Source organism: Rhinoderma darwinii, chromosome 1, assembly GCF_050947455.1.
Source record: "Rhinoderma darwinii isolate aRhiDar2 chromosome 1, aRhiDar2.hap1, whole genome shotgun sequence".
NCBI classification, from domain to species: Eukaryota; Metazoa; Chordata; class Amphibia; order Anura; family Rhinodermatidae; genus Rhinoderma; species Rhinoderma darwinii.
In genome coordinates, this window is record NC_134687.1 from 529062727 (window position 1) to 529085794 (window position 23068).

A 23068-nucleotide genomic window follows, 5' to 3' on the forward strand; every position below is an offset into this window, starting at 1 on the left:
AGCTGGGTTTTTCATTTTTTTTCACATTTTTTTTTAAATTAACTTTATTAAACTTTTTTTTCACTTTTTTACTAGTCCCATTAGGGGACTATAATATGCGATTTTGCGATCGCATTTATAATACACGGCAATACTTTTATATTGCAGTGTATTACTGCCTGTCCGTTTAACACGGACAGGCATCTGCTAGGTCATGCTTGCGGCATGATCTAGCAGGCATTCACTCCAGGCAGACCTGGGGGCCTTTATTAGACCCCCGGCTGCCATTGGAGACACAGACACTCGGCGATCGTATCGCCGGGTGTCGGTGGGGGAGAGAGGGAGCTCCCTCCCTCTCTCCAAAACCACTCAGATGCGGTGCTCGCTATTGCGCACCGCATCTGAGGGGTTAAACGGGTGAGATCGATACTAATATCGATCTCACCCGGCAGAGCAGGGACGCTCCCAGCCCTCAGCTGCCTCTAGCAGCCGAGAGCAGGGAGATTTGACAGCTCCCTGCTCTGTAAACTTATTCCGATGCCGCGACGTAAAAAGTCTATGGCATCGGAATAAGGCCCGTTAGTGACCGACGTAGAAACACGATGGGCCGGTCACTAACGGGTTAAAGCCTTTTTGAAGCTTCCACCTCCACTTCCTGCCCCCTGTATTTCATCTGAATATCTGGCCATTTAGTGAAAAAAAACTTTAACTAATCAGAAACCATTTTAAACCACATCCTCACCACCTGCTCTCTTGACCCAATTCCCTCTTATCTCATTCCTAACCTTGCGTCTGTTTTTATACCAGTCCTGACAACTCTCTTAAACCTATCCCTACCTACCAGCATTTTCCAATCCTTTTAAACATGCGGTCGTCGTACTGGTAATAAAGAAACTGTCTCTTGACCCCTTAGCCCCAGGGCTGCCATTACAAAATTTTGGGTCTCTATACAGTTTAGTGATCAGGGTGGTCCTGGGCTTTTGTGCCAATTTCAACATAACCTCTTTCATCCTGGTACACAGTGTTGTCAAATTGTATAACACACAAATTATCCAAATCCCTGCACTCTCTACATAAAATTTTGCCTCGACACAGACCATCCAGGATAGCGCTCCAAAACGACATTTGGTCATCTATGAGTCAGAGTAAAATTGTGGCACCATTTCTCTTAGGGAAGAAAAGAGGTGTGAGCGATCTTTGCTAACATCTGCGTTGAATTCTCCGTTAGGGGCCTCTGTCGCAGATCCAACAGAAACTACCACAAATAATAGAGCAGCATGCTGTGATATTGTTGCTGGTAAAACGACGGACACTTTACGGAAATCCGACAGAACCCATTAAAGTCAATGTTTTCCGTCGGCCGCCATTCGTGTCCATGTTGCAACTGAACCGTTGTGTACGGCATTCCCTTGCTGTGCTCTGCTGATGGAGCAGAACAACAGAATGTCCTAATGAAGATGTGAACAGGGCTTTAAGGAAACATTGAAATTGCTGCATAACTCATGGTTGTCACGGTCACAGGGTATGTGGACCCACTAGGCGCTCCGCCATAGCGGAGAGGCAGCTGACCAGGTCACAGTCTATATGAAAGTCAATAGTAGATAGTAACACTTGGGTACTTGAACTAGTCCAGACGGTGGCTGTGGCTTCAGCACGGATGGAGGCCGGTGCAGCATGTAGCGCCAGACGTGGCGGGCAGTATACGATGTGGCAGAAGACACTGGACGTGGCAGAAGACACTGGACGTGTGTAAAGGGAAGTGTTTTATATATTTATATCTATGTACATCTGAGTGTATATATATATATATATTTGTCCCTCCAGAAAGGTGTATATTCATCTCCCTACCAGGTAATCAAACACCCTGGGGGATGGAAACCATAAACAGTGAACTAATCCAGGAAGTTCCAACTGCCCTTCCATCCCCCTACTAGATAATGGTATTCCATGAGGTAGCCATGAGGCCCAGCCCCCCCCTTTCACGTGCATGAGCTGCGATGTCACACAGATGTGCACGGACAAGGTATAAGAGGGTCAACGGCCTCACACTCTCTCTCTCTCTCTCTCTCTTATTTCCTGCTACCAACGGACTCCACTTCCCTCCTGGTCTGCTCTCTTTTCCTGCCTACCTGAAGACACGCCAACTTTGACCACATGGACCGCTAAGTATCTACGTGTAGCAGCAGCTACACGTTATGCTCTCCCCCCTCCTTCAACCCTTTACCTGCATATCCCCTGGTACCTGTTTAACCCTTTCCCACCATTTACCTGCAATCCCCTGGTACACAGCAACCCATTCCCCTTGTTAACCCTTTATCCTCCTGCTGTCCCTGTTGACCCTTTTACCTGATTATTAACCCTTAGTATATAGGGAAAGTTATATTAGGAGGGAGAGGGACAGAAATAGTGGGTGTGTAGTGTATTGTATTGTAACGTAACTGTATTCATATGTATGTTTAGGTATGTGGGTGGAGGTATAACATAGGTTTGTGATACCGTGGTTATACTGTACTACGTATAGTGTGAGTATACTCAGTATATATTAACGTGTTATGTGTATTGGGGTATACTGATACTATACTGTGATCGGTTACTGTGTTCTGTGTTTGGTGTATTTTATATAAGTGTGATTATTGTTAGTAATAAATATTACCTTTATTTACTATATAATTATATTTACTGAGTTGTATACACTTACGTAGCAGCAAAGCAAGTAGATTAACGTTAGTATAAAGAAAAGGTAGGGGAACTAGGCATAGCGACCCTGTTTATAAAGGAGGTAGTAATAGTGGGTGACACAAGCAAGTGAATCCCGCTATTATACCAGCCCTTTTACACACGTGTGTGTGTGTGTGCGTGTGTGTGTAGTGTATATATATATTATATATACACTACCGTTCAAAAGTTTAGGGTCACTTAGAAATTTCCTTATTTTTGCAAGAAAAGCACAGTTTTTTTCAATGAAGATAACATTAAATTAATCAGAAATACACTCTATACATTGTTAATGTGCTAAATGACTATTGTCGATGCAAATGTCTGGTTCTTAATGCAATATCTACATAGGTGTATAGAGGCCCATTTCCAGCAATCATCACTCCAGTGTTCTAATGGTACATTGTGTTTGCTAACTGGGTTAGAAGGCTAATGGATGATTAGAAAACACTTGAAAACCCTTGTGCAATTATGTTAGCAACGCTGTAAACAGTTTTTCTGTTTAGAGGAGCTATAAAACTGACCTTCCTTTGAGCTAGTTGAGAATCTGGAGCATTACATCTGTGGGTTCGAATAAACTCTCAAAATGGCTAGAAAAAGAGAGCTTTCATGTGAAACTCGACAGTCTATTCTTGTTCTTAGAAATGAAGGCTATTCCATGCGAGAAATTGCCAAGAAACTGAAGATTTCCTACAATGGTGTACTACTCCCTTCAGAGGACAGCACAAACAGGCTCTAACCAGAGTAGAAAGAGAAGTGGGAGGCCCCGCTGCACAACTGAGCAACAAGACAAGTACATTAGAGTCTCTAGTTTGAGAAATAGACGCCTCAGGTCCTCAACTGGCAGCTTCATTAAATAGTACCCGCAAAATGCCAGTGTCAACGTCTACAGTGAAGAGGCGACTCCGGGATGCTGGCCTTCAGGGCAGAGTGGAAAAGAAAAAGCCATATCTGAGACTGGCTAATAAAAGGAAAAGATTAATATGGGCAAAAGCACACAGACATTGGACAGAGGAAGATTGAAAAATAGTATTATGGACAGACGAATCAAAGTTTGAGGTGTTTGGATCACACAGAAGAACATTTGTGAGACGCAGAACAACTGAAAAGATGCTGGAAGAGTGGCTGACGCCATCTGTCAAGCATGGTGGAGGTAATGTGATGGTCTGGGGTTGCTTTGGTGCTGGTAAAGTGGGAGATTTGTACAAGGTAAAAGGGATTTTGAATAAGGAAGGCTATCACTCCATTTTGCAACGCCATGCCATACCCTGTGGACAGCGCTTGATTGGAGCCAATTTCATCCTACAACAGGACAATGACCCAAAGCACACCTACAAATTATGCAAGAACTATTTAGGGAAGAAGCAGGCAGCTGGTATTCTATCTGTAATGGAGTGGCCAGCGCAGTCACCAGATCTCAACCCCATAGAGCTGTTGTGGGAGCAGCTTGACCGTATGGTACGCAAGAAGTGCCCATCAAGCCAATCCAACTTGTGGGAGGGGCTTCTGGAAGCATGGGGTGAAATTTCTCACGATTGCCTCAGCAAATTAACAGCTAGAATGCCAAAGGTCTGCAATGCTGTAATTGCTGCAAATGGAGCATTCTTTGACGAAAGCAAAGTTTGAAGGAGAAAATTATTATTTGAAATAAAAATCATTATTTCTAACCTTGTCAATGTCTTGACTATATTTTCTAGTCATTTTGCAACTCATTTGATAAATATAAGTGTGTGTTTTCATGGAAAACACAAAATTGTCTGGGTGACTCCAAACTTTTGAACAGTAGTGTATATATTACTAGCCCTTTTTCACTGGACGTGGCAAATGACAGCAGGTGCAGTAGGCACAACTCCGACACTGGTATGCACAGGAACAAGAACAGTACGGGACACAGGAACAGGAAACAGGGCACGGGTAACAACTGGAACGGGAAACACTAAGGGACCATTTGCAAGACAGACTGGGATAAACTAACAACGCTCAGACAAGGATCAGAAGGCCTTGGGCCTTCTTATAGACCAGGAAATCATGGCAGTTGATGATGATGACGATTTCCTTTGTGCGCACGCTACGGGACACAGCAGAACGGAGCGGAAGTGAGCGCTGGCGTCTCCTAGGAAGGAGATGGGGACCAGCTCTCACGGATCCATGGTTGCGGGCGTCAGGAGGTGAGTAAACCCGACGGCCCGCGGCCATGGACGCTCCAATGGTAATGCCGAAATCTAACTCTATAGTCAAGCCTCCTTTTCTCACACAAAAAAAATAACTTAGTCCCCTTCTACTACACATAACCTATATAGCAAAGCCCCCTCACCCCACACAAATTAACTATAAGGGTCTATTCACACGTTGTGGTGAAAATTCTGCTCTTTTATATTACCATACTTAGGGCCATACTTTAGCAATGTTTCCGTCACTATTGTTATCAATGGTGATGCAAACGGAAGCTTAAGTTTCCGTTTGACTTTCCGTTGAGGGATTAACCTGACGGAAACCTCCGAAGGAGCCCCTCAATGGAAGGGCAACATTGATGTGAACAGGCCCTAAGTATGGCAATATAAAAGAGCAGATTTTTTTTTTACGTTAAAGTTTTTATATTTACTTATGCAAGTATCAAAAGTTACTCCAACTAGTTTCAACGCTAACTTAAAGGGATCCTGTCATCAACATCTTACCTGTTAAACTAGCCTGACCCCTCAATGGCCGCAGCTGTCCAGAGTTCGTTCCTCTTCTCTTCTTTCCTGAAGTCCTCCTCTGTCTGTAAATATAGTCGTTTAAACTCTTCCCACCTTTTATGGTAATTATTTTTCCCTCTGGGACGGAGCTTCTTAACCACGCCCACTGCCACCACCTGTCCGGCCCTGACTGGCTAAGGAGTTGTCAATCAAAAAGAAGGAGGTGGAGTCCACTCTGAGACACTGGAGGAATGAAAATCTGACTCTTTTCAGATGAAGATTTGACTCTTTTCTGCTCATTTGCATACGGCGTGGGACCACTGAAAAACGGAATACTAAAGCTACAGAGCTTACTTAGAACATATTTATAGCTTAGATGACAATGATTTTTCACCCACTTTCACCAGGTATTGCTGGCTTTATAGCTAAAATGCTGGTGACAGGTTCCCTTTAAGGGCAACGGTGATGTGAACACAGCTTTAGATATACAGATTATATTAAGAAAGTCCAGGTAGAGGCCGTTCACATATATCCATTGTCCCTTTCAATTTCCCTCTGGCATGCTACAGAAAAGCTGGAGGGAAACTGATGGTAGAACGGACCCCATAGCTTTCTATGGGATCTGTTCTGGCACATGGGATATAAGTTGTAGCACCATACAGCGCTGGACCTGTGAAGGAGCCGGATCCAAAAACGTTACCTGCCGTCCAGTGTCGTATCCTATTGTAATGGTGGGGGGGGTAGGGAAACGGACAAGTGAGCCCTAATCTACCCGCCACTCTGTCCCTGCCTACTTGCAACGACCCGCCCTAGGCGACGGGGTACAACTGGGCGGCGGTCCCTGCGCTCAGTAAGTGCATGACAAACACGACAAACAAACAAGGGAATACAAGCAAGGGAAATGGGCAGTTGCTCGCGGAAACACCGTGAGCCACAGAGTAGTGAACGAGCCGAGTCAAGCCAGGAGAGTGCGAGGTACAAAGCGAAAAGCAGAAGAGTAGTCGGTAAGCCGGGGTCTGTATGGAGCAGGATCAAAAAGTAGCAGGAGCTGTAGCTGGGCCAGGAAACCTCAAGGAAAGAATTCACAAGCACAGATGGACAGGAAGAGCAGGCTTAAATAGACCGAGGGCGGGAGCTAGCTGAGTCTGGCCAGGTTGCGATAGGCTCTCCCACTCCTAAGCCTGCCAGCCTGAGTGGAGGAAGCTGGTGTCTGTCTCAGGGATGTACACTCAGGTGTTGACTGATTAATTCTGGGAATTAACCCCGAAGCAGTGCCTGGCAGATCCTTTACAGTACCCCCCCTTTTATGAGGGGCCACCGGACCCTTTCTAAGTGGACCTGGCTTACTGGGGAAACGCAGGTGGAACCTCCTGACCAATACCCCAGCGTGAACATCCCGGGCGGGTACCCAAGTCCTCTCCTCAGGCCCGTATCCTCTCCAATGGACCAGGTACTGGAGGGAGCCTTGGACCATCTTGCTGTCCACGATCCTGGCCACCTCAAATTCCACCCCCTCAGGGGTGAGGACGGGAACAGGAGGTTTCCTCGAGGGGGCCAAGGACGGGGAGCAGCGTTTCAGGAGGGAGGCATGAAACACGTTGTGTATACGAAAAGACGGGGGTAACTCCAGCCGGAAAGAGACAGGACTGAGGACCTCAATGACCTTATACGGCCCAATAAACCGGGGAGCAAACTTTTTGGACGGAACCTTGAGACGCAAGTTCCTGGATGACAACCACACCAGATCCCCGACCACAAACAGGGGGTTAGCAGAACGTCTTCTATCGGCCTGAGCCTTCTGTATGCTCTGGGACGCCTCTAGGTTCTTCTGAACCTGGGCCCAGACTGTGCACAGATCCCGATGAACGACCTCCACCTCGGGATTGTTGGAACAACCAGGTGAAACGGAGGAGAACCGTGGATTAAACCCAAAATTACAGAAAAAGGGAGAGACCCCTGACGAGTTACTGACCCGGTTATTAAGGGAAAATTCGGCGAGGGGAATGAAAGAAACCCAATCAGATTGACAGTCAGAGACAAAACATCTTAAGTATTGTTCTAGAGACTGATTAGTCCTCTCCGTTTGGCCATTGGTTTCAGGATGGAAAGCAGAGGAGAAGGACAGATCAATCCCCAACTTATTACAGAAGGCTCTCCAAAACAATGAAACAAATTGTACCCCTCTGTCAGAAACAATATTGACGGGGACCCCATGGAGACGCAGGATGTGTTTGATAAACAAGGTAGCCAACGTCTTGGCGTTGGGTAGTTTCTTGAGGGGCACAAAGTGGCACATTTTACTGAAGCGGTCTACCACCACCCACACCACCGACTTGCCTTGGGATGGAGGCAAATCGGTGATAAAATCCATGGAGATATGTGTCCAAGGTCTCTGGGGAATGGGCAACGAACGCAGTAAGCCCGCTGGTCGGGACCTGGGAGTCTTGGACCTGGCACAAACCTCACAGGCGGCGACGTAGGCCTTAACGTCTTTAGGCAAACCAGGCCACCAATAATTTCTGGTAATGAGGTGTTTGGTACCCAGGATGCCTGGATGGCCAGATAGTGCGGAGTCGTGATTTTCCCTAAGTACCCTTAGCCGGAATTGCAGGGGAACAAACAGCTTGTTCTCAGGAAGGTTCCCAGGAGCTGAACCTTGATCAGCAGCAATTTCAGAGACTAAATCGGACTCGATAGAGGAAATGACTATACCTGGAGGCAAAATACAAACAGGATCTTCCTCCGAAGGAGGGCTGGCCATGAAGCTACGCGACAGTGCATCCGCCTTAATATTTTTAGACCCGGCCCTATAGGTAACCAAAAAATTGAATCTGGTAAAAAACAACGCCCATCGAGCTTGTCTCGGGTTTAGCCTCCGGGCAGATTCTAGGAAAACCAGATTCTTGTGGTCGGTAAGGACCGTTACCTGGTGCCTAGCCCCCTCCAGGAAGTGGCGCCACTCTTCAAATGCCCATTTAATGGCTAAAAGTTCGCGGTTGCCAATATCATAGTTACACTCCGTGGGCGAAAACTTCCTAGAAAAGTAAGCACAGGGGCGGAGATGGGTGAGGGAGCTGGTACCCTGGGACAAGACGGCCCCCACTCCCACCTCGGACGCGTCAACCTCCACAATAAATGGCTCCCTTTGGTTGGGCTGAACCAGCACGGGGGCCGAGATAAAGCACTTCTTGAGGGTCTCAAAAGCCTGGACGGCCTCAGGGGGCCAATGGAGGACATCAGCACCCTTGCGAGTGAGGTCCGTAAGAGGCTTAGCGACGACCGAGAAGTTAGCAATAAATCTCCTGTAATAGTTAGCGAACCCCAAAAAACACTGTAGCGCTTTCAGGGAGGCAGGTTGGACCCATTCAGCCACAGCCTGAACCTTGGCAGGGTCCATGCGGAATTCATGAGGAGTGAGGATTTGACCTAAAAATGGTATCTCCTGTACCCCAAATACACATTTTTCGATTTTGGCAAACAGTTTGTTTTCTCGAAGGACCTGGAGCACTTTCCTGACATGCTCTATGTGGGAGGACCAGTCCCTGGAAAACACCAATATGTCATCAAGGTACACTACAAGAAATATCCCCAGGTAATTTCTCAAAATCTCATTTATGAAGTTCTGGAAGACCGCAGGGGCATTGCACAACCCAAAGGGCATGACGAGGTATTCGAAATGGCCTTCGGGCGTGTTAAACGCAGTCTTCCACTCATCCCCCTCTTTGATGCGAATAAGGTTATACGCCCCCCGTAGATCCAATTTAGAGAACCATTGGGCCCCCTGAACCTGATTAAAGAGATCAGGAATCAAAGGAAGGGGATACTGGTTCCTTACCGTGACCTTATTCAGGCCACGGTAGTCAATGCATGGCCTAAGACCCCCATCCTTCTTCCCTACGAAGAAGAAGCCAGCACCTACCGGAGAAGAAGAGGGACGAATGTAACCCTTGGCCAGGGATTCCTGGATATACTCCCTCATGGCTTCACGTTCGGGACAAGAAAGGTTAAATATCCTACCCTTAGGAAGCTTAGCTCCTGGTACCAATTCGATAGCGCAATCGTATTCTCTATGAGGCGGTAATACTTCGGAGGCCTCTTTAGAGAAAACATCAGCGAAGTCCTGAACAAACTCGGGTAGCGTATTCACCTCCTTAGGGGGAGAAATAGAATTAACAGAAAAACATGACGTACAACATTCATTACCCCATTTGGTTAGCTCCCCAGTATTCCAGTCAAACGTAGGATTATGCAACTGCAACCAGGGAAGACCTAGAACCAAATCGTACGATAATCCCTGCATCAATAGTACAGAGCATTGCTCCAAATGCATGGAGCCAACAAGGAGTTCAAAAACAGGGGTATGCTGTGTAAAATAACCATTAGCAAGAGGAGTGGAGTCGATACCCACTACCGGAACAGGTTTAGGCAAATCAATCAGAGGCATAGCGAGAGACATAGCAAATTCCACAGACATGATATTAGTAGAGGACCCTGAATCCACGAAGGCACTGCCGGTAGCAGACCTACCACCAAAAGAGACCTGAAAGGGAAGCAATATCTTAGTACGTTTCATATTTACGGGAAATACCTGTGCGCCCAAGTGACCTCCCCGATGATCACTTAGACGCGGGAGCTCTCTGACAGCATTCTTACGCTTGGGACAGTTGTTTACTTGATGCTTGACATCCCCACAGTAGAAGCAGAGACCATTCTTCCTGCGGAATTCTCTACGTTGTTGAGGGGACACGGAGGCCCCGAGTTGCATAGGTATTTCTGAGTCTTTAGGGGAGAAACGAAGCAACGGGACTTCGGGAGGCATCATGGGGGAGTCGGAGGAAAAAACACATAAACGTTCACGTTGTCGTTCCCTGAGACGTCGGTCAAGTCGTACCACTAAAGCCATAACCTGGTCTAAGGAGTCAGAAGAGGGATAACTAACTAGCAGGTCTTTCAGGGCATTCGACAGACCCAACCTAAACTGGCACCTTAAGGCAGGGTCATTCCACCGAGAAGCTACGCACCACTTCCTAAAGTCAGAGCAATACTCCTCAACAGGTCTCTTACCCTGACGTAAGGTCACCAGCTGACTCTCGGCAAAGGCAGTTCTGTCAGTCTCGTCATAAATGAGTCCGAGGGCAGAAAAGAAACAATCAACGGAGGAAAGTTCAGGGGCGCCAGGAGCCAAGGAGAAGGCCCACTCTTGGGGCCCTTCCTGGAGCCGGGACATAATTATACCCACCCGCTGGCTCTCAGAACCTGAGGAGTGAGGCTTTAAGCGAAAGTAAAGCCTACAACTCTCCCGAAAGGAGAGAAAAGCCCTCCGGTCACCTGAGAACCGGTCGGGCAACTTGAGGTGGGGTTCAAGGGGTGCGGTGAGGGGAACTACCAAGGTAGCATCAGGCTGGTTGACCCTCTGAGCCAGGGCCTGGACCTGTAGGGAGAGACCCTGCATTTGCTGAGCCAGGGTTTCACGGGGTTCCATAATGGTGTCAGGGACCAGGGTAGACTAGGTATAGGGCTTGTGAATTTGTAATGGTGGGGGGGGTAGGGAAACGGACAAGTGAGCCCTAATCTACCCGCCACTCTGTCCCTGCCTACTTGCAACGACCCGCCCTAGGCGACGGGGTACAACTGGGCGGCGGTCCCTGCGCTCAGTAAGTGCATGACAAACACGACAAACAAACAAGGGAATACAAGCAAGGGAAATGGGCAGTTGCTCGCGGAAACACCGTGAGCCACAGAGTAGTGAACGAGCCGAGTCAAGCCAGGAGAGTGCGAGGTACAAAGCGAAAAGCAGAAGAGTAGTCGGTAAGCCGGGGTCTGTATGGAGCAGGATCAAAAAGTAGCAGGAGCTGTAGCTGGGCCAGGAAACCTCAAGGAAAGAATTCACAAGCACAGATGGACAGGAAGAGCAGGCTTAAATAGACCGAGGGCGGGAGCTAGCTGAGTCTGGCCAGGTTGCGATAGGCTCTCCCACTCCTAAGCCTGCCAGCCTGAGTGGAGGAAGCTGGTGTCTGTCTCAGGGATGTACACTCAGGTGTTGACTGATTAATTCTGGGAATTAACCCCGAAGCAGTGCCTGGCAGATCCTTTACACCTATCTTAATAGATTGTAGCTGGATGAACGCCGGGTGCTGCAGCATCCCCCTTCCGGCAACAACCGGCGTGGGAATCCCCAGCCAGAGCATTGCCGATGCTCTGGCTGGGGAGCATAAGCGTAATTTAGTGCCACCCATGTCCCCCTGTAGATAGCGACACCCCCTCCTGTATATAGCGCCACTATAGCTCCCTCTAGCAGCGGAATCCCTGGCCAGAACATTGCCAATGCTGTGGCCGGGGATTCCCTCCAGGAGAAGCTCCTGATGCCACAGTCCATATATGGACAGTGACGTCAGGGGCTACTCCTGGAGCAGAATCCCCTGCCAGAGCATCGGCAACACTCTGGCCAGAGATTCCACTTCTAAAGATAATCCCCTGCCAGAGCATCGGCAATTCTCTGTCCGGGGATTCCCACGTCGGGTGCTGCATGGGAATCCCCAGGCCAGATCATTGCTGATGCTCTGGCCGGGCAGGAGGAGCGGAATGTAGTGCCACCCATGCCCCCCCTGTAGATAGCACCACCCCCTTTATATCTATATCCCCTATAGATAGTGCCACTGTAGCTCCCACTAGCATCGGAATCCCCAGCCAGAACATTGCTGATGCTGTGGCCAGAGATTCCATCCAGGAGGAAACCCTGATGCCGCAGTCCATATATGCCCTCTGTAGATATATATGAATAGTGACGTCAGGGGCTTTTGCTGGAGTGGAATCCCCTCCCACAGAATTGGCAACGCTGTGGCTGGGGATTCCACTTCAGGAGTTGCCCCTCATGTCACTGTCCATATATGGATAGGGACATCAGGGGCTTCTCCTGGAGGGAATCCCCGGCCACAGCGTTGGCAACGTTCTGGCTGGGGATTCGGCTGCTAGAGGGAATTACAATTCGCTATCTGCAGGGCGTAGAGCTAGATACAGTGGGTGTGGCGCTATCTACAGGGGGTACTGTGGCATTATCTACAGAGGGCACTGCAGCATTATCTACAGGGGTGTATGGCACTATCTACAGAGGACACTGTGGCATTATCTACAGGGGGTGTGTGGCACTATCTACAGAGAGCAGTGTGGCACTATCTACTGCGGGCACTGTGGCATTATGTACAAGGGGTGAGTGGCACTATATACAGATGGCACTACAGAATTATCTACAGAGGGCATTGTGCCATTATCTACACATGAAATTCCTCAGTTTTTAAAAATGAGTCGGAAACACGGACACACAACGGATACAAAACAGATGTAAAACGGACATCAAAAACGGACCGAGACGGACGTTTTTTATGGCCGACACACAGACCCTGTTGTGTGAATAGAAGCAACAGCAATCCCTGCATGGTGTGGGGTGGGTAGGAGAGGTGGGGTGGGATTGGCTAGCTGTAAAGGCGCCGAAAACGATCTATTCCCTGCAGTTATTACTAGTGTTTGGCGTCTTTGCAGGCTCACATGGCCGCTTCAAGATCTGATCTGAGGTAAGGTCCGTGGAGAGCAGCTGCCTTATGGGCTCTCCCTCTCAGCGCCGACCTTGGCGCTGCACTGAATATGACACACATGACATTATAATGTGAGTGTCAAACTTCAGTCTAGCGACAAGGCCGGAGTAGAGAAGGAGAGCCCTGACATGGTACACAACATGCATCTAATCTATCATGTATGGAATCTATCACAAACTATGCTCCCCTCCATTCTGATAAAATTGGCACATATTCAGACCCTAGACTACCTTTTTGGTGGACCAATGTGGTAAAAACTGATGACAACTAATGACAACTGATGGTTTTGTAGTAGAAATTGTGAAAAAGCCTGATGGCAACTGATACATTTTTGCATTAGTTGTAATCACTTGAGAGACCAAAAACTGATGCTGATGCAACTGATATATGTAAACGCACCCTATTGTTTGGGTGAGTTTGTTTGTATGTTAAAGTGGTTGTCCAGGCGCAGACAACTGATGACCTATCCACAGGATAGGTCATCAGTATATGATCGTGGGGGTCCGACTCCCCGACCCCGCACCGATCAGCTGCCTCCGGGCACCGGATGTTATGCAGGGAATGCAGTAGTTGGAGTCGGAAGCAGATGGCTCCGCACACTGCATAACAGGCGTGCTGCAGAACTGCAACTCTGCTCCTATTGACAAGCCATGAGTAGGGACAGAGGAACCGTCAGAAACGCATAGGGTCTCTACACCCACCCCCTGATGTAGCTGTACAATTTTTTAAATCGATAAGAAATAAAGATTAGATGTTTTACTCTGAAGCAACTTATATTTTCACTTGAATAGGAGCAGAGCTGCTTCACTGCAGCGAGGTCGATATTCTGTGACCGGAGCCAACTGCATCTGGCACGGACATCCGGAACCCAGAGGCAGCCGGAGCAGCTGGTCAGTGTGGCGCAGGTGTGTCAGAGCCCCAACTATCATATACTGATGACTTATCCTGTGGATAGGTCATCAGTAGTCTGTGCCCGGACAACCCCTTTAAGGTATTATACCATGTACCTTTTTTTTTTCTGTAATTCTCATAATCACAGTAAAACCATTTTGCAAATCAACCCAACTCTGCCCAGCTGACTGTGGTGGTGCATTTCCCTGTAGCAGAGGGCACAAAATGCTTGTTGGACATGGACTGACACCTCATTATTGCTGAATACCTGAGCTAGATACTTGCCAGTTACACAGAGCAGGGATTCTCCAGCTCAAAGATTACTCCTCCTCTCCCGCCCTTCTATGGCTGGGTTCCATATTTATTCAGAAAGCCTGGGACCCCATACAGCAGTACCAGCTGTACTGCCCTGACGGGGGCCCTGCTTAGCCCTTTCCAGCTACTGTCCTATTTCGCTACTTCCATTCTAAGCCAACATTAATTCTGAACTTTCTACCAACCTCTCTGATAATTCCTTATTTGATCACCAACGATCAGGATTCCAGCCCAACCATTCAGAAACGTTTCTCACCAAAGTTACATATCACACACTGACTCAATACTCCATACTAATCCTCCTTAACCTTTTCTCCTTTTGACGCTGTTGATCTCTCTATATTCTTGAGATTCTCTTTACTGGGCATCGAAGGTTTAGCTCTTTTTTGGATCTCATATCTCTGACAGGACATCCTTTCCTCGCCCTACTAATTTTTTTCCCCATGTCCTCTCTCTGTCAGTATAGGCTCAGAACTCTGTCCATTTCCCTTTTGCATCTACACCTACGGCCTTGGCCAACTAAATACAATAGTATTGGGACACCTAAACATTACACCTACAGGAGCTTTAATGACATCCTATTTCAAATCCATAGGCAATATGGAGTTAGTCCATCCTTTGAAGGCTTTCTACAAGATATTTGAGTGTTTCTGTGGAAATTGTTGCCCATTCATCTAGAAGAGCATTTGTGAGGTCAGACACTGATGTTGGACGAGAGGGCCTGGCTCGCAATCTCCGTTTTAGTTCATCCCAAAGGTGAGGTCGAGGTCAGGGCTCTGTGTGGGCCAGACATGTTCTTCCACACCAAACTTACCCAACCATGTATTTTTGGACCTTGCTTTGTGCACTGGGCACAATCATGCTGGAACAGAAAGGGTCTTTCACAAAGTTGGAAGCATACAGTTGTTCAAAATGTCTTGGCTTGCATGCAGCTGCTCGGCCATGAAAACCCATGCCAGGAAGCAATTTCATTTTTAATAAAACATTCTGTGGATGCTAATGCCAGAGGAGGTTTGGAACTCTGCATTGAGGCAGCAGAGTGTTTGCTACTTCTATGCACTATGCGTCTCAGCACTCAGCAACCCTGCTCTGTAACGTTATATGTATAAACTAGTCCTTCTCAATGAATTAGAATATCAAAAAGTTAATTAATTTCAGTAATTTAATTCAAAAAGTTAAACTCATAAATAATATAGATTCATCACACACAGAGTGATCTATTTCCAGCATTTTTTTTTCTTCTAATGTTGATGATTATGGCTAACCGTTAATGAAAACGCAAAATTTAGTGTCTCAGAAAATTCTAATATTATATAAGCCCAATTTCAAAAATGATTTGTAATACCGAAATGTAGGCCTACTGAAAAGTATGTACAGTATATGCCCTCAATACTTGGTCAGGGCTCCTTTTACATGAATTACTGCATCAATGCGGCGTGGCATGGAGGTGATCAGCCTGTGGCACTGCTGAGGTGTTATCAATGCGGCGTGGCATGGGGGCGATCAGCGAGTGGCACTGCTGAGGTGTTATGGAAGCCCAGGTTGCTTTGATAGCGGCCTTCAGCTCGTCTGCACTGTTGGGTCTGGTGTCTCATCTTCCTCTTGGCAATACCCTATAGATTCTCTATGGGGTTAAGGTCAGGCGAGTTTGCTGGCCAATCAAGCACAGTGATACTGCGGTTATTAAACCAGGTATTGGTACTTTTGTCTGTGTGGGCAGGTGCCAAGTCCTGCTGGAAAAGGAAATCAGCATCTCCATAAAGCTTGTCAGCAGAGGGAAGCATGAAGTGCTCTAAAATGTCCTGGTAGACGGCTGCACTGACTCTGGACTTGCAGACGAGCTGAAGGCCACTATCAAAGCAACCTGGGCTTCCATAACACCTCAGCAGTGCAACAGGCTGATCGCCTCCATGCCATGCCGCATTGATGCAGTAATTCATGCAGAAGTAGCCCTGACCAAGTATTCGGGTATGTTCACACGCAAACGCAAAATACCTCTGAAAATACGGAGCTGTTTTCAGGCGAAAACAACTCCTGAATTTCAGATGTTTTTCAAGAACTCGCATTTTTCGCGGCATCCATTACGGACGTAATTGGAGCTGTTTTTCAATGAAGTCAATGAAAAACGGCTCCAAAAAAATTACACCTCGTCTGAACAGAACATCATAAAACCCATTGCAAGCAATGGGCAGATGTTTTCAGGCGTAATGGAGCCGTCTTTTCAGGCATAATTCGAGGCGTAAAATGCCTGAATTACGTCTGAAAATAGGCCGTGTGAACATACCCTCAGAGTGCATATACTGTACATACATTTCAGTATTAAAAATCATTTTTGAAATTGGGCTTATATAATATTCAAATTTTCTGAGCGACTAAATTTTGGCTTTTCAATAACTGTTATCCATAATCATCAACATTAAAATAAAAAATTGCCGGAAATAGATCACTCTGTGTGTCATTTCACTTTTCGCATTGAATTACTGAAAGAAATTAACTTTTTGATGATATTCTAATTCATTGAGAAGGACTAATATATATATATATATATATATATTAGTACAACAATATTTAGTCTTATTAATGTTAATGTCGACTGGTAGGGGACCTTGGGGAGATTGAGAGGCTCATTAAGGACAATAACCAGAAAAAATTTAGGAAGTGAGCATAGTCTTCAGGATAAACACCCAACAAAGCATATCTTTTATGCATAAGGCTATGTTCACACGGGGTATTTTGCCGAGTTTTTTGACGCGGAAACCGCGTCGCAAAACTCGGCAGAAACGGCCCAAGAACGCCTCCCATTGATTTCAATGGGAGGCGTCGGCGTCTTTTTCCCGCGAGCAGTAAAACTGCCTCGCGGGAAAAAGAAGCGACATGCCCTATCTTCAGGCGCTTCCGCCTCCGACCTCCCATTGACTTCAATGGGAGGCAGGAGAAAGCATATATCTCGCTGTTTTATGCCCGCGGCGGTCAATGGGCGCGGGCGAAAAACGGCGCGATAATTGCCGCGAAAATCGGCGTGCAGGGAGAGGAATATCTGCCTCAAAGTTCCAAACGGAATTTTGAGGCAGATATTCCTCCCCCAAAATACTCCGTGTGAACATAGCCTAACACTAGCAACTAAAGATATGTTGATAACAGATTGTCAAACAAGTATAACAAAGGCGGAATTTCCTAAGGAATCTGCAAGGAAGCTCTCTCCACCTCTCACAGTCAAACGGTTGAAGGCTTTCCCACAACAGGACACATAACACTCTAGTACAGGGCCCCTGATGCTAACGGGAAAAAAAAAATCTTGCAATACATGACAAGGATTGATGAATACATCATAACAAAATTTTTGTATCTCAAAGGATGTATTGTATATATTACTATCTAAATGTGGTTACATTTGTTACATTGTTTTGTCATTTTAGCATAAATGAATTGTGGCAACAATCTGCCTTATTTTACTAGTGCCTGTGCACTTTACATTAACACCATTAGATGTAGTGCGGTAGATAAGGAATACAGATACTACCTATGCAGAAGTAACTGAGATCAGGAAGTATAACACTCCTGCATTCAGGAAGAGTTATCCCTGTCTACCTTCTATCAGCCTTTCTGATGCTTATCCTCAGAGGTGGCTGAGCTCAGGAAATATAACACTCCTGCATTCAGGCAGTTATCCCTATCTACCTACTACCAGCCCTACGCGTTTCTTTACTAAGTTATTTATTTTCTGTAAATCATCAGGGGCTTGCAGAGTCAGAATGTTATAGCTTCTAGCATTCTAGAAGTGCAATGTACTGAAACAATGTGGCGTGGAGTAACAATACCAGCCACCATTAGTGGCAAAACTCCCCATCTTATATAGGTGGAGTCTCCACCCCCTTCCAGCATCACTGTCAGCTACAGCCAATGGGAGACGCTGCTCAGGGTGTGTGTCCCGCCCAGTTGGAAACAGGGGCTCGTCCGTCTGAGCGAATGGGAAGCCGGCCTATGATCCGACACCCACCATCCCTTGATGACATAGGGAAGTAAACACAGGAGCTAGACTGCACCGTTAATAGTGCACTGCTCCTGTGTTCAGCTCAGATAGGAATGCACCTACATCATCTTCTCGGACGAATGGCATCGCTGTACACTGTGTGGCAGGGCGCTGGCTCCCTTCCCCTGCTTGTTTTAAAAGCACCCTGGCCCGGCGACACCTTCGATGGCGCCGCTAGCAGCTGCAGCTGCTGCGTCTGCTACTACTGCAGCGACGCCACTATAGCAGAGCAGGGAGGTATCTCCCCGCTCTGCTATGTGCTAGCCGCACTTTAGCTCCTTGAAGGAGCGGAATCCCCGTGTTTTCGGGGATTCCGCTCCTGGACAGAGCGCTTGATGTCTCTGTCCATATCTGGGCAGTGACACCAGGGGAAACTCCTGAAGCGGAATCCCCGAACACATGGGGATTCCCCTTCAGGAGTTGCCGCTGATGTCACCGTCCGGATCTGCCCGGCCCGGCACGGATGCAAAACTTAATGCAAACCGGCCGGGCAAAATGGCCGATTTTACCGGCCGACACTCGGGCTCGGGAACGACCCGGTCGTGTGAATCCCGCCTTAGTGGTTTAGGGAATAATCCCTAACAGTGTTCGCAACCAAAATCCCCCATTTTAGTCATCTAGTGAACTAATGTACATAAAGTGGGGAACCTTGATACAGACAGGTGCCTGGTAATCAGAAAGATAAGACTCACATCCATTATATAACCATAGCAGGGACACTATACATAGTCTTTTAGCTGGTCTAAGAAATAGTGCATTGCGATGATCTGATCCACCTGATGAGTTGTCAAAGGAATTCAAAATACAGTGATGGGGAACCTAGTGCCAATGTATATAAATTAGGCGTTAGGTATATGTTGGTTCCTGAAGCTATTCGGCTCAAAATTATAGATACTATTCAGCTATATATCCGAGATAATAGTGCATTAGGGTGATATGATCCACTTGATAAGTTGCCCAAGGAATTCGAGACACAATGATGGGGAACCTAGTGCCCATGTATATAAATTAGGTATTCGGTATATGCGGGTTCCTGGGACTATTCGGCTCAAAATTATAGACATTATTAAGCTATATATCAGAGATAATGACTTACGAGGACTTCTAAATGAAACTTGTAAATGACATATAGTCATTAATGCCATCCGGATGCAGTGTTTTAAGTCGATAGATCCACCTGCATTCTTTTTGAAGCAGCAGTCTACCTATATTGCCCAGACGATTTGTCGATCTTATTAGTTCAATAGTCTGAAAAGTGACCTCCATCATTCTGTTGTTATGTATTTCTCGCATATGTCTCGCTAGTCATGTGTCATCCTCTCTTTTGATATTGCCAATATGCTCAAGGATCCTCCGCCGAAACTCCCTAATGGTTTTTTCCCACATAAATCAGTGGGCAAGTACACGTGGCCATATAAATAACGCCTCTTGATTTACAGTTTGCAAATTCTCTGTTTTTGAAAATTTGCCATGTCTTTGCACTCTGAAAGGTCTTACTTTTGACAACATATTTACATGCTCTACATGAGCCACATTTATATGTCCCCGGTGGTACATCGGGGAGCCAACCCGACAGTGGTATACACTCGTCAAAATGGCTGTGGACTAGGCGGTCCTTGAGGTTCCTACCCCTTCTAAAGGTAATTAATGGATACGGGGCAACAGCCTTATCCAGATCCGTATCTGCCGTGAGTATTCCCCAGAACTTGTGGAAGATGTTTCTGATCTCCCTATGTCTATTGTCATAGGTTCCCACAATTCTAATAGAGGTAGATGTATCTGTCTCCTTGGTCTTATCTGGTACTAATAGACCGGTTCTATTTTTAGAGAGTGCATGATGATATGCATCCCTTAGCACCTTGTCGGGGTATCCCCTCCTTCCAAACCTTTGACGTAGCTGTTTGGACTTATCCATAAAGTCTCCTAGGTTCGAGCAATTCCTAGATAGCAAGTCTAAGATATTGTCCCTTAGGTATTCCTCTTTTTAAGCTCGTCGGGTAATGACTATCCCATGCCAGGAGACTATTTGTCGCCATTGGTTTACGAAATAGGGATGTTGTAAAATTTCCCAGTTCCGTCTTGGTGATGGTTATGTCCAAAGAGTTGATGGATGTCTGGTGGATCTCTGAGGTGAAATACAACCCCAATCCATTGATATTCAGGATCCTGGTTGGTTGAACCGCTCTATAGAGTCGTCCCAGATGATCAAAATATCATCTATATACCTCACCCACAACAATATGGGCGAGGTATATGATGCAAAACCATCTGAAAAGACGACTTGATCTTCCCACCAACCTAGGTATAAGTTAGCATAGCTTGGGGCACATGGGCTTCCCATCGCCGTTCCATCATAACAACTACACATATCTATTAAAGAGGTTGTCCAGGGAGGTGGGGGTCCGACACCCAGACCCCACGCCCATCAGCTGTTCCAGCAGCCTTCGGGCCCCGGAAGCTATGCAGTGGTCGGTGCCAAAAGTAGATGGCTCTGGTCATAGTATAGTGACCGTGCTGCAGTACTTCAGCTCTGCTCATATTCAAGTGACTCTGTTTATACAAATATCACAGCCTGGTCAATAATATTACCTAATTGTTATGGTAAATACTGACCCATAAATCATGAAATAATAATTCCACATAAAACATATTTCTCTCTTTCACTTTGCAAGGTTTATTGAAAATGGATCTATGAGGTTTAGGAAAGAGGAATTTTTCTGAGAATAAAAAACAGAAACAGCGCCAGTCTTATCCATGGACTGTGTGCGGTATTGCAGCTCAACCCCTTTCAAGTGAATGGGGCTAAGCTGCAATTTAAGACCCTGCCTAAGGACTGCGGTCCTATTACAATTTACAGCTTAGAATGGCAGCTGAAAGTGAATGTTCAAAATTCTGTGCTTATTTATCTATTAGCATCTCTTTATATTGGTCAGAGCTCTGTTTTTCTAAGGGCACATTCACACGTGGCGGAATTGCTGTTGAATTCCGCTACGGACAGTCCGCAGTGGAATTCTGCAGCAGCCGTTTTTTACATTTGTTTCTATACATTTTTAGGAAAGTTAGTTCAGACGTTGCAGAAAATTACTGTGTGGAAATCGGGCTGCGGTGCAGATTTTTCCCTCCGCTGCATGCTCATTACATTGCGGAGAAGAAGCGTAATTTCACTGCGGATTTCAGCCTTTGCAATGCAAAAACTGACATCTGTGGCAAGTCCGCTGTGATATCTGCAATATCTGTATTACCTGTCAAATATGCAAATGTTGGTGCAGATTCGTTGCGGAATTGCCCCAAATCTGCACCAACATTTGCAGCGGAAAAATTCTGCCACGTCTGAACGTGCCCTAATACAGAGCTTCAAATCCCTTGTTTAGACCTTGGCCTTTATTGGACTTTAACTTAGAAACGTAAAATTATATCACTATTGATAAATGTCAAAGCTTAGTAAATTTATTGACACATGTTGCGATAAATTTGACTGCTTGTTTTCTTTGATAAATCTGTGACAACATATATCACTGCCATAAATTTATACTGGCTAAAATTATGTCACTTTTTATACGCCAGGGTCTGTGTGGAGTACAGATACAACTTATTTTTCAATATTTTTTACTATTTTTAAAAGTAGCACTTCATAAATGTTTTTAAATCCTGGCCAAGCAATAAGCCCCACCCCCTTTTCACCCCACATGTGCATGGCTCTAAATTCTGGCGCAAATTGTTAATAAATATGTCTCGTATCACATTAGACAATATTTTATAGTAAAATGCACCAACATTAGCTGCAATTGAAATGAAACTCAACTATAAGAGCTTATTCAGACGAACGGGATATACGTCCGTGCAACGCGCGTGATTTTCACGCGCCTCGCCCGGACCTATATTAGTCTATGTGGCCGTGCAGACAGTTGCGTGATTTAGACGCAGCGTGAGTCCGCTGCGAAAAACTCACAACATGTCCGTTCTTTGTGCGTATTTTGCGCATCACGCTCCCATTGAAGTCAATGGGTGCGTGAAAAACACGCGCACCACACGGAAGCACTTCCGTGGGACGAACGTGATTTGCGCGACAGCTGTCAAACGATGAATGTAAACAGAAAAGCACCACGTGCTTTTCTGTTTACAAACATCCAAACGGAGTGTCACAATGATGGCGGCTGCGTGAAAATCACGCAGCCGCGCATCATACGGGGCTGACACACGGAGCTGTTAGTAACTTTTGCGCGCGCAAAACGCAGCATTTTTTGTGCGCACAAAAAGCACACACTCGTGTGAATCCGGCCTAAGGCTGTATTCACACACAGCGCTTTGCTGCATTTCTGCATGTTTTTGTAGCGTTTTCATGTTTTTTTTTGTTTTTTTTTGTGTGACCAGATGTCACATTAAAGTTTGTAGTGAAATAGAAAAAGCACTACACACTGCATTTAGGTTTGCGGCTTTTTTTCTTCTCTATAAGGCTACATGCACACATTGCGTATTTAAAACCACAGGAAAACGCAGGAAATTCGCAGGTAAAAAACACACCCAAAAGTGCGATTGGTTTATGCATTTTATGGTACGGTTTTTGCATTTTGATGCGTAAATCGGTGCATTTTCATGCTGCAGGTTTTGGTGTGTTTTTCTTTAGAACTAGACAGATACATTTCACAAGCAGAAACGCAAGATAAATTGACATGCTGTGGATTTTAAAATACGTACTGCAGGTCAATTTATGTGCAGAAAAAAAATGCAGCGTGTACATGTGATTTGCTGAAATTGCATTGACTTTGCTGGTACTGTATTCTGCTGCGGCTTTGCCGCACAAAAAAGTGTGCGTCAAAATCGCACGTTATATGCATCATGTGCATTCATTCCAAGACTTAAAAAATGCCAGCAAA